A 12905-nucleotide genomic window follows, 5' to 3' on the forward strand; every position below is an offset into this window, starting at 1 on the left:
GTATATTACAGTCAGACAGGCTACTCTGTGAATTCTGAATGCCACTGTCTTTAATCAGAAAGTTTTGTGGAGATTCTTGGCACATGGCAATGGCACCCTTAATCAGTGTCTATGTGGCTTTGCTAAAAATTAACTTGAAGATCGGTTTTATTTCTTAATACTAGACAAAACTGATCAAGCAATAAAAAGTTGTGATGTACTTATCATGTTCAGGGAGAATATAAGGCAATGCAAGGGTTGCAAAGAAATATAAGACAAAGTCTCCGAATATAAGAAGCTGACTATCTACCTAGGAAGATAAGGCCCAATCCAATACAAGCAACAAAGAAGTATCAAGTAATCTCTTTACTGATAATACTGATCATGATAGTAATAGTAACAGTGCATTGAGTGTTGAGTGTTTACTCTGTTCCAAACACTGCGCTAAATGTTTTATATAAATTATATTGTTGAATCCTCAAGACAACTTTATTAAGTAAGTACTATTATTATTGCCACTTTAGGGATAAGGAAACCAACCTTACCCTTAAATCATTTGCCAGGATTTGGTTCCAGGCTGTCTGACACCAAAGACCATGCCTTTAAATATCCAGCGATCTATAATGCCTCATAAGCGCAAAGGGAGTTCAAAGTGGGGAAATCAGTATGGGCTGGATGAGACCTTCATGGAAGAGGGATCCCGGAGATGTGGATGTGGTTCAGGGTCAAGAGAGGATGGAGAAGACCTTCCAAGGAAGGAGGGAGAAGGAGAGGGAGCACACATGCAAGCCGAGAAGTGAAAATGCACAAAGCTACTTGGGATCCCAGGAGTTACCCTGCTGCCGCTGCACACCCTTTGTGCATGGATGTGAGTGAGTGGATAATGGTGATCAGGTGACAAAAGCATATGAAAGCTACATTTATGGAAGGGCGTCCTTGAAAAAAGCCTTCAGAAATTAGAGGGAAATAAAGACAATTGCAACCAAAACAAAATTGGCAAGTGGAACCTCATTAAACGAAAGAGCTTTTACACAGCAAAAGAAACTATCAACAGAGTGGAAAGACAACCTAGAGAATGGGAGAAAATATTTACAAACTATGCATCTGACAAAGGCCTAATATCCAGACTCTATAGGAAATTAAATTAATAAGCAAAAACCAAATAACCTTATTAAAAAATGGACAAAGAACATAGACACTTCTCAGAAGACAAGCAAGTGGCCAACAAACATACAAAAAAATGCTTATCTGGCCAGGCCTGATGGCTCATGCTTGTCATCCCAGAACTTTGAGAGGCCTGGGCAGGAGGATCACTTGAGGTCAGGAGTTAGAGACCAGCCTGGTCAACATGGTGAAACCCCATCTCTACTAAAAATACGAAAAAAAAATAAGCAAGCTGTGGTGGCATACCTGTAATCCCAGCTACTTGGGAGGCTGAAGTAGGAGAAACGTTTGAACCCAGCTACTTGGGAGGCAGAGGTTGCAGTGAGCTGAGATTGTGCCACTGCATTCCAGCCTGGGCAACAAAGTGAGACTCCATCTCAAAGAAAAAAAATGCTCATCATCACTAATCATCAGAGAAATGCAAATCAAAATTACCATGAGACACCATTTCATACCACTCAATATTATCATTATTAAAAAGCAAAAAAAAAAAAAAAGATGCTGGCAAGGCTGCAGAGAAAAGGGAATGCCTACACACTGTTGATGGTAATGTAAATTAGGTCAGCCACTGTGGAAAGCAGTTTGGTGACTTCTCCGAGAACTTAAACAGAGTTACCATTTGACCCAATGAGCCCATTATTAGGTATATGTCCGAAGGAAAATAAACAATTGTACCAAAAAGACACATGCACTTATATGTTCATCGCCATGCTACTCACAATAGCAAAGCCATGGAATTGACTTAAGTGCCCATAAATGATGGACTGAAGAAAGAAACTGTAGAGCATATACACCATGGAATATTATATTACACAGACATAAAAAAGAATGAATCGTGTCCTTCGCAGCAACATGGATGCAGCTGGAGGCCATAATCCAAAGTGAGTTAATGTAGGAAGGGAAAACCAAATGCTGCATGTTCTCCCTTATAAATGGAGCTAAATATTGAACATACGCTGACATAAACATGGGAACAACAGACACTGCAGACTACTAGATGGGGGAGGGTAGGAGGGAAGGAGTTGAAAAACTACCTATTGGCTACTATACTCACTACCTGGGTACAGTGTATCCATGTAATAAACCTGCAGAGGTACCCCTGTATCTTAAAAAAAAAGGTTGAAATTAAAAAAATATATTTATAAATCTAGATAAGAAATTGTTAATTTTTCACCACTTGACAAAAGTACATGTTTTACAAGAAAAATGTTATAAAGGGATATATCTATTGTCTAGAAGAAAGATGACACAATTATATTTAAAAAAAGGAAGAAGAGGCCAGGTGCGGTGGCTCACGTCCATAATCCCAGCACTTTGGGAGGCTGAGGCAGGAAGATTACTCAAGGCCAGGAGTTCGAAACAAGCCTGGCCAACATGACATCTCTACTAGAAATACAAAAATTCATGGGGCATGGTGGTGGCACCTGTGGTCCCAGCTACTAGGGAGGTTGAGGCAGGAGAATCACTTGAACCCAGTAGGCAGAGGTTGTGGTGAGCTGAGATCATGCCACTGCACGCCAGCCTGGGCAACAGAGAGAGACTCTGCCTCAAAAAAAATAAAAAACAAAAAAATGAATGAATGAAATTGGGGGTGAAGAAGGCAACACTGAAGTCAGAACAAACAATAAATAAATTACTTCAACAGTTCTCCACACTTGAGCAGAGGGCAGGAAATTCCAACCAGAGATGAGATGTTACCAGTCGGGTCTGGCTAAATTCTAGCCCCAGACATTTTATATTATAATCCCAACCAGAAAATATCAAACATATTTTACAACTAACATATTTTACAACTTTGGTCCGGTCACCTAAAAATAATAAACATCTCTGACAAGTACTATATCAAGTCCTTTTCCTATGCCTTTCATTCCCACAACAAGTGAGCTTAAGAATTGTCATCATGATTGATGTTACAGATGAGAAAACTGAGACTAAAAGCTTCCCAAATAAGAAATAACCACTCAAAACTCAAACCCAGATCATCTTACTTCAAGTTGTTCACTAATGCATTCTACAAACATCAACTGAAGTCACATGCACCAAGCACTATGCTACATAAATAACACCCACCAATTAGAAAGCTTATGGAGATTGTACAGATAAACATAACAGATGTGTTAACTATAGGTGCCAATACCTTTCCTAACTGCCTCAACATTTGTCATTGGGATAAGTGTGTATTAAATATTTGAGAGCACATTTCATAAGTAAAACTCCAAATGCAGTTTATTCCATCTCTCCCTTCTTGCATGTGGGTAGCTGAAAAGAGCCAGCTGCCCATCCTACAGAATGAGACCAGAAGGCGATGCATCTGATGTCTACAGCTTGCCAACAAAGTCATTCTCCCCACTTCAGTCTCTTGGCAAGGAGGAGGCAAGAACTGACTGATACAAACCTGCCACCTGCCGGAGCCAAGAGGAACAAACCAAAGTTCCAGGGAAGTATGGTGACCAGAGGGGATGGGCCATCTAACAACACACCATCCTGGGGTTTGGCATCACCCCTGAGTGTGAGCCAAACTCCTGCCACTGCGCCCACCCACCTCCACTTTTAACAGGTGAAGCCTGGTGAAATTGAACACTGAGGAATCTCTCAAGAAAGGAAGGCATGAAGACTTTGCATGGAACGAAGTCAGACTAGCCTAAGCACAAATCCCAACGTGGCCACTTACCAGCTATATCACTGCGACCATGTGATTCAGCCTCTGTAAACCTCCATTTTATTGTCTGTAAAATGAGATTACTGGCAATCAAATATATGTTGAATGAATGAATGAATGAGAAAAATGCACCAATACATTTTTGTTGGTAGGATTAGAAAAACATATATACGTAAAGCAGCTACTGTAGTGCGTGGCATAGTCAAAAAATGAATGAGTATAAAATCATTTATGTAAATAATCTAGTCTTTCTCTGCATTGAGCACCCCGCAATCAGCTCGGCTCATGTGTGTGTAATGCAGAACGTTTTTGTGAGAAAATCAAAACAAAACTTTGTCCTGAATCCCTTTCTCAGATTTATTGGACCTCAGATTTATTGGTCCCCAGATTGCCAGGACCAGTCAGCTTCAACTCATCCAAGACCTGGGGTCAAAAAATAAAAGATATTATCATTCTGTGATCTGAGGTATTCTCAATAGAGGAGGAGATCTATAGAAGAGAGGCTATTCTACCAATTTCACTGTATAAACTCTGGTGGGATTTGCCATCCATTCCTACATAGATGTATGTGATACTCAAAGATTTCAAAAAGCAAGTTTTAGAGCAATTTTCCTTAATCAGCTGTCTCTTGATACCATCCAGGAGCTTAATAATGACAGCTGTAACAACAGCTAGCATCATGTACCATAGAGGCAGATACTCTTTTTACTCCATATTGCAGATAAGGAAAATGAGGCTCAGCAAAATTAAGTGTAGTGGACATGAGTAGTTTTCTACCCAATACCCTCCCTCCTCATTGACCAACCTCAAGTTTTTTTCAAATGTCCACCCCTCCCCAAGTGGCTTTGACATGCATACAAATTATGGAGGCCCATCACGGAAACTCACTTTCAACTGCTGGGGAATGGCTTAGGTGGGAACAAGTAACCTAGTTATGTTGAATAATTCGTGAGATAAGGTCTGCTGGTGGGGACCTTCTAGGAAAGCATTACTAGGTAATAAAAAGAGACATATGGGAAGAAAAGTCTCTGTTTTTTCCATCAGGTGTTATGTCCAGACGTGACTCAGAGTACCAAGAAGAGTAGCTAAAGATGCTACTGGTACGTGAAGATGGCAGAGTGGAAAGATGGCAAGACCTGGGTTCTTCCTTGTCGGGCCATTGAATTAACCAACTCTAATGAAGTTCTACCTCAGACTTCATAATAGATGAGAAAATATCTTGTTCTTCTTGTTTAAGACTTTGAGGTTGGGTTTTGTTTTGTTTGTTTTGACTGCGTCCAATAAAAAGCTCTTTTCCGGATTCACTAAGTAAATCGGTGAAGGTCACACACTCAGCAAATGGCAGATCCTGCTCTTAACCTTCCCACCCTCTCACCCCACCCCCAGCCCCAGTTCAAGTCCCCTGGCTCATGGCAGGCCTGAGATCACAGGAATGAAAAACCTCAGATAAAGGAGAAACCTCAGATAAAGGAAAAACCAGAAATATGAGTTTCTCTGTCACATAGCGAAGAGCATCTAAGTAGAAGTGTATCTACCAGCAAAATTAAAAGTTACTGGAAAAAATATGGAAGCAAATATATTTCCCCAGAAAGGACTTTCACTAAACTACAAATTTTTTAACCATTAAGACTTTCCTTACTGCAAAATAAGAATCAATAGTCATCTTTTCATGGATATTAAAAATCCCTTGTTTTTAAAAGAAAAGTAAATAAGTTATACCAGAAAACTCTTGACCAGGTATTCTCAAACTGTGGTTTGGAAACTCTAAGCCTTTTTCAGGTCAAAACTAGTTTTCATGATGACATTGAGGCATCGTTCCCCTTTTTCATCTTTCTCTCAAATGCGCATTAGCATTCTCCAGAGGCTACATGATGTGTGACGTCAAAGAGACTCAGTGCGGACAGATAAGAGAATCCAGCTGCCTTCTGATAGAAAGCATTTCTCAAAGAGAGATTTGCCAGGTATCAAAGAGATTTGACAACATTTTATAGAAACATACAACAGTGTCATTCTTTGATGATTTTTTGTCTTGGAAAATAAGTCATTTTCACAAATGAGTGGTATTTGTGTTAATTGGTATTGGGTTTATTATTGTTGTTTTTAAAATTAATAAACATTTTTGAGTCCTCAAGTTTTATATCAAGTATAGTAACTATAGGGTGCTATAACTTTCATATACCGAAGTTCCTTATGGTCCTCAATCACTTTAAGAGGGTGAAGGAGTCTGAAGACCAAAACACTTGAGAATCTCTGTTCTAGACCAACAGATGATGGTGTTCTTCTTCTTCCACTTTGACACTACCTCTTGAGTGGCAGTGTTTACATGCCTGAAGCGGCTTTCTGCTTCCCTCTGATGAGGGATAGATTTAAGCTTTCATCCACAGACTGTGGGCCTGGGCCTGTACTGTTTTCACACTCCACCACTTTAAACTTTGGTAGAACCTGAGTTCCCCCAAGGAGATGCTAAGACAGGCTCCAGCCCTGGGAAGTGAGTTCACCTCCCAGCCATCCCTGCTCTCTTCCCACAGAACCCCCGACCCAGTGTTCAATGCCAGTCTCTCAGAGACCCTCACCTCATTTTCTCTGCCCAGACTTTTGCAGATAGGTTGAACACTGACTAGAACACATTTGTAGAGGGTACATACAGCATAATGTTTTTACATAAAAAGATGCCCACAACGGAATATTCAGGCCTTCTGAATGAACACACAAGAACTCACCCTGGAATGGAACAACCAGGAACATTCCAGAGCCCTTCACATCCATTTCCCAAAAGATCTCTATAACCTGCAAAATAGGCACAAACCCTCCAGTTAGGGGAGACCATCTTCTTTTATGCCTTGCCGCCTGAAACTCGCTCTAATCCACCCAACCCAGCTCTCACCTCCATGGCAGCAGCTGTGTGACCTGACGTTTCATTCATGTATGCTGGCAGGTGGTCAGTAAGGGGCATTCCTCCTGCAGCTTTCGTGGAGGGACTAGAGTGGGAGACATGGCCGCAGGTTCCTCTGCGGGAGTTGCCAGTGATAATCTGCAACCAGCTGAAAGATGGTGATGGGCCTCGATGGAGAGAGACTGAGCACATTGTATTCACACAATAGGGCTCCTCTCACCTTGTGCCCAAACAAGGAATACTCTAGGGTGGGCAATTTTCTGAAAGGTTATTGCCTTCGGGAGCTCTTGTAATATTGGGGTTCAGGATGCCCTCAGCTCCCCTGAGAGGATGTTTCTCCAGGTTCTTGGTCTCCTGCCCTCTCAAGAATGAGAGAGGGGACCACTGCGCAGTGCACAGTAAATGCCGGACTCAAAAGTGTTTGTAGATAGTGGTTTATTTAAAGAGAGAGAGAAACAGGAGAAGGAGAGAGAAAGAAACAGCTAACTCTCACACTGAGTGAGAGAATCCAGAAAGATGGAATCCAGGAGAGGAAAGCAGCTTCCACGAGAGTGTTAGGGAATAGAGAGAGATGGAGTTTAGGAGGAGAAGACAGGCTTCCATGAGAGAGTGTGGAAGGGGACTCCAGAGGGGAAATCCAGGAGAGAGAAAGATGGCTTCCACAAAGGGAGTGTTCATGGAAGGGGACCCAAACATGGAGTCTGAAGGGGTGAGGAAGAAGGGGACTTTTAACCTAGGAGGAACCCCCACCTTCTCTAAGACCCCTGGCCAATGAAAGGAGTTCCTTAGAAATTACGCTGCAGTGATTGACTCTTAGTTTCTTCCCACGCCCGTGAAATTCAAACAAACTGTTAAATCTCAAGGATGGAGAGAGATGCCGGGAGGGGCATGGCGCTGGGAAGTCCTTGCCCTTAAAACTATGCCCCCCTGTAGACCTGGAAAGAGGACACATTCCCTTACTCTGTTTACTGGGACATGGGACAGTGATTGAGTGACAGGCTTCTTCTTTTTTTTTTTTCCTTTTTTTTTTTTTTTTTTTGAGATGGAGTCTTGCTCTGTTGGCCAGGCTGGAGTGCAGTGGCACGATCTCGGCTCACTGCAACCTCTGACTCTTTGGTTCAAGTGATTCTCCTGCCTCAGCTTCCTGAGTAGCTGGGACTATAGGCGTGCACCACCATGCCTAGCTAATTTTTGTATTTTTAGTAGAGACTGAGTTTCACCATGTTGGTCAGGCTGGTCTCAAACTCCTCACCTTGTGATCCACCCCCCTTGGCCTCCCAAAGTGCTGGGATTACAGGCGTGAGCCAGCCATCGTGCCTGGCTCTTATAGGCTTCTTCCCTTTGTCTCTCTGATCTGTGAAAATGAGGAGGGAGAGGAGAGAAGGCAGAAAAGGAGATTTTGTGAGGCTCTTCACAAAATCTTTCAGAAAAGAGTGGGAAGAGTAAGATCCCTTTCAGCTATATATAACATTCTATAATGTTATGATTTTATTTTTTATGTTACAGGAACCTATTGTTTAAATTTCACCGAGGCCAAACCCTCAACCCAAGAACACATCCCAAATCATCCCTCCACTGACTAAGTTCCCTGATTTGAGGAATGCTGAAAGAATGGCTTCTTCCAAACTATTGCCACTGCTGGCTTCCCATGGGGCTGGAAACTTTCCCCATGATAGTCACACCGTTGGGACAAAGAAAGCATTACCTGGTGGAATCTGAAAGCCATTCATATGAATGACCCACATACTCCAGGCACTGTTCACAGGCCTGGGAAGATTAAAGTGAAAACATCTCCAGTCTCTGTATTGGACATAAACCTTGTGCTTTTTCAAGATTCCCTCAGTTGCTGTCTTCTCTGAGTTGGTGCCTCATTCCCAGTATCACAGATGAAATACTACATAGTGGGGCATGGCACATGAGCAGCTGAGAAGGGGCTGGATGATGCCACCCAGAAGTGAAAGGGGCATTAGCTCTCCCTGGAGTAAATCTTGACCAGTGGGAAACAGGAAATGAAAGAGAATCAGAATCTGACCATACCACCCTGAACCAACCCAATCTCACCTGATCTCGGAAGCTAAGCAGGGTGGGGCCTGTTTAGTACTCAGGTGGGAGAAAAAGAATCAGGCAGACATATGTCCTTCCTTTCATCCATTCATAGTGTGATTTCTCTTTAAAAACTCTACAAAAAAGGCAGAGCGTGGTGGCTCACACCTATAATCCAGCATTCTGGGAGGCTGGCGGATCACCCGAGGTCAGGAGTTCCAGACCAGCCTGGTCAACATGGGGAAATCCTGTCTCTACTGAAAATACAAAAATTAGCCAGGTGTAGTGTCACATGCCTGTAATCCTACCTACTTGGGAGGCTGAGGCACAAGAATTGCTTGAACCCAGGAGATGGGAGGTTGCAGTGAGCTGAGATCATGCCATTGCACTCCAGCCTGGGTGATAGAGTGAGACTCTGTCTCAAAAATAAAAAAATAAAAGAAATAACACACACACACTCCAAAAAATTCACATGTGCCAAACGAAGACAGATGCCCTATATCTCTTTGCAGCTCATTGGGAAGTTGAAGCCAGCATCCTGCATCTCACCCCATGGCTTCACCTCCCTCCTTACTTCTATTTGTTTTCAACATTTCCACCCCCCTGGCTTGCACCTCTTCAACCATCAGGTCTTTCCCTTAGGTTCTGTTTTCTAGGAGATCAAGACCAAGATAGTCTCTGTTAAGATCTTTGAGAATATTCCAGTAAATAGCACCCCTCTTTTCATCTGGGTTTTAAACAAGTTGAGAAGGGGAAAAAACATATATATAGGACAAATAGCAACTTTTTTATAAATCAAAGCAAAGTTCAAAGAAAGAGTTTATGTTGAAAATCATATGTTCCTGCTGAATGAATCCGAGGCTTGTACACCTTGTCCCAGTGTCAGATTTGAAGACACTTTGCCATGTGGAAGGGGACTACACAAATAATGGCAGTATTACTACTGACAATAAGTAAAAGGAGGGAGAACTCATGTTTTCTGTGGGCAGTATGAGGACAGAGTTGAGCTAAACACACATCACTATTTTTCCCATGTTTCTCAAACAAATGAGTCATTCCACCTCCCCAGAGACACAGTGAGTAAAGAAACAGAGGGACCCAGAGTCGTGATAAGTGGGCTTCCTTTAGAGGAAGAAACATATGAGTAGGAAAGGAAAATTCTCAGTAAATACTTCTCATTCCATGTGCACTGGCAATGCACCAGCTCAGTAATCTGAGCGTTTCTCCCAGGCAGTGCTGCTTTGATTTTCTGCTTTTGCTGCATTTTTCTCCCCTCATATCTCATCTTCTATGACTGGTCTCTTCTGTTCACTCTGTGCCAGCCTAAACATGAAACAGTCATTTTCCTTTTAATTCCCCAAAGAAACTATGAAAAGGAAGCCGTTAAGTTTAGAAGACTTACTGAAGACTTGAGGGTACCAGACAGTTCAACACAGAAAATACTTTAAGACTAGATACTGAGAAGATTTAGGACTCCAGCTATGATAAAATAGCTTGCCCCTTCTTCAAAAACAACTATAAATGTTGCACAAAATACATACAGCAATTGTCTGAAGGCATTGGAGGCACCAAGCACAAGCAAGATTTAAAGAAAAGCCTATGACATGAGGTCCACATTCATTCCAGATATTCTCCTGAGGACATGTACACACTGCAGAATAGGGATATGTGAACACAAGAGGCTTAGTGGGCTGAGAAGGTAGAAGGAAGAATTTGGAGCAGCCAACGCAGCCAGGACTTGAGGGGAAAGTCCTGAAGACGGGAAACAATAAAGGTGCCTAAAATTCTGCAAACCTACTTCCCTGAAGTTGATGGATTCCTAAGCTGGCACAAAAAATATAAAATAAGAAATAAAGTAATAGAGAGAAGGAAGGAAGGAAGGAAGAAGAAGGAAGGAAGAAGAAGGAAGGAAGGAAAGAAGGAAGAAAGGAAGGAAGGAAGGGAGGGGGAGGAAGGGAGGGAGGAAGGAGAGAAGTAAGGAAGAGAAGGAGAGAGGGAGGGGAGGAGAGGAAAGAAAGAAAGAAAGAAAGAAAGAAAGAAAAGGGAGGGAGGGGAAGGAACAAAGGAAAGAAGGAAGGAAGGAAGGGAGGAAGAGAGGGAGGGAGGGAGGGACGGACAGACAGACAGCTGAAGATCTGATCAGAGATTTCAGTATTATGGAGGCAGAGGTCATAATTAAAGACTTTCCAAAATAGAAAAAGCTTGGTGAATGTCCCAGGCTTTTAACCAAATTATTGAAATCCAAGTGGAAAGTTATTTAATGTAAACAGATTTATAGGTGATTCAGATGTTAATATTAACTGACAGGGAGTTTAAAATAAGTATGATTAATATGTTCTAGAGAATGGAGAAAATGGTAGACAAAATGGAAGAAAGGTTGACAAATTTTAATGGGGAAATGAATCTACTTATAAAAAGAAATAAACAATTGGTAAAATTTTTCAAGCAACAAAAACATCAATTACGTAGAATAAATCTGATAGAAGAAGTTTTCATTGATCTCTACAATGAAAACTACAAATAGTTGCTGAGAGAAGTAAAAGACCTAACTAAATGACAGGTAATATCATGAACATGGAATTCAAAGCTGCAACATCCTTAAAATATCAATTCTTTCCAAATGGATGTATAAATTCAGTGCAATCACAATCAAAATCCTACCCATTTTTTGGTAGAAATTGATAAGCTATTTGTAAATTTTACATGGAAATAAAAAGAACTCAGAATAAGGCAATATTGAAGAAAAAGAGACAAAATCTAATATCAAAGCTAGCAGAATTAAAACAGTATAGTACTGGAACAAGAATAGACAGCCAGATCATGGAATAAATTAGACTTCAGAAACAGACCCACATCCATAGAATTTATGATAAATCTGATTTATGATAAAGACATCACAGAAACTCAGTGGAGAAAGAATGACCTTTTCAATAAATGGCAGCAGCTTAAATGTATATTCATATGGGAAGAAAGAATCTTGTCCCTTACCTCAAATTATACATAAAAATTAATTCAAGGTGGATCATATATCTAAAGATGAAAAGTAAAACAATAAAACTTCTAGAAGAAAACACAGGAAATATCTTCAGGCCCTCAGGGTAGGCCACAGTTTCTTAAACAGAACACTTGGAAATACTGATGAATTGGATTTAATAAAAATAAAGAAATTCTGTTCAATGAATGACACCATTAATAGAATGGAAAAAGCAAACCTCAGACTGGTATAAAATATTTGTTATGCAGACATTGGTGTGCACATACACATATGGCAAAGAGTTTTATCTAGACTATATTCTTGTATAAACATTCTATAAATTGATAAGAAAAAGATATACAACACAATTTTTAACATTGAGCCAGAATCCTGAACAAGCACCCCACAAAAGAGGATATGAAAATGATCAATATGCAAATGACAAAGGTGTTCAGCATCATTACTCATGAGAGACACAAACTAAAACCACATCTTGATACCATGTGCTGCTTTGTAGTCTAGAAATGCCAATATATCTCCTTGAAAAAACAATTATAAAACCACACCTCTGAATATCAGAAAGTAAATTAGAATAGGTGTCAATTATTATAAACAGCCTTGTTTAATTTAGGGAATGGAGTTTCTGCTAAGGTTTTTCATCTTGCAGTGAAATGGATTTTGATTCTCCTTTGCAGTTATTTAAGTCACTCTTGCCAGCCTAGTGCAAAAAGTGAAAAGTCATAACAGAAACCTTACTCTTGGAATTAAACAGCGCCGCTCACAGTTGTTGAAATCCATCTGAATTCACACTCTTATATTCAAAGTTGTGGTTCTGCAATTGCTTTCTTACAAAAAAACTGGAAAAATAAGGCTGCAGGGGTTGAGAATTGTGACCATTTTTGCAATCTAGCATAATGGCTACAAACACAGGTTCAGGAGCCAGAAAATCTGGGTTTTAATCTCAGTTCTGCCACAGTAGCTGTGTCTAGTTTCCTCACCAGATATTGAGGATAATGCTGGCATTTACCTTGTAAAGTTGTGGTAGGCTTACATTCTGTCTCATTTTGGTTTTAGCCTAATTTTCTCATTACATTCTGCCTCCTTTTGTTTTAAGCATGTTTTTAAAAATATCATATATTTGTATTTTGCTTTTTTTTTTTTTTGAGGCAGAGTCTCACTCTGTCACCCAGACT

Source organism: Sapajus apella, unplaced genomic scaffold (genome assembly GCF_009761245.1).
Source record: "Sapajus apella isolate SASKATOON/1434 unplaced genomic scaffold, GSC_monkey_1.0 scaffold1, whole genome shotgun sequence".
Classification (NCBI taxonomy): domain Eukaryota; kingdom Metazoa; phylum Chordata; class Mammalia; order Primates; family Cebidae; genus Sapajus; species Sapajus apella.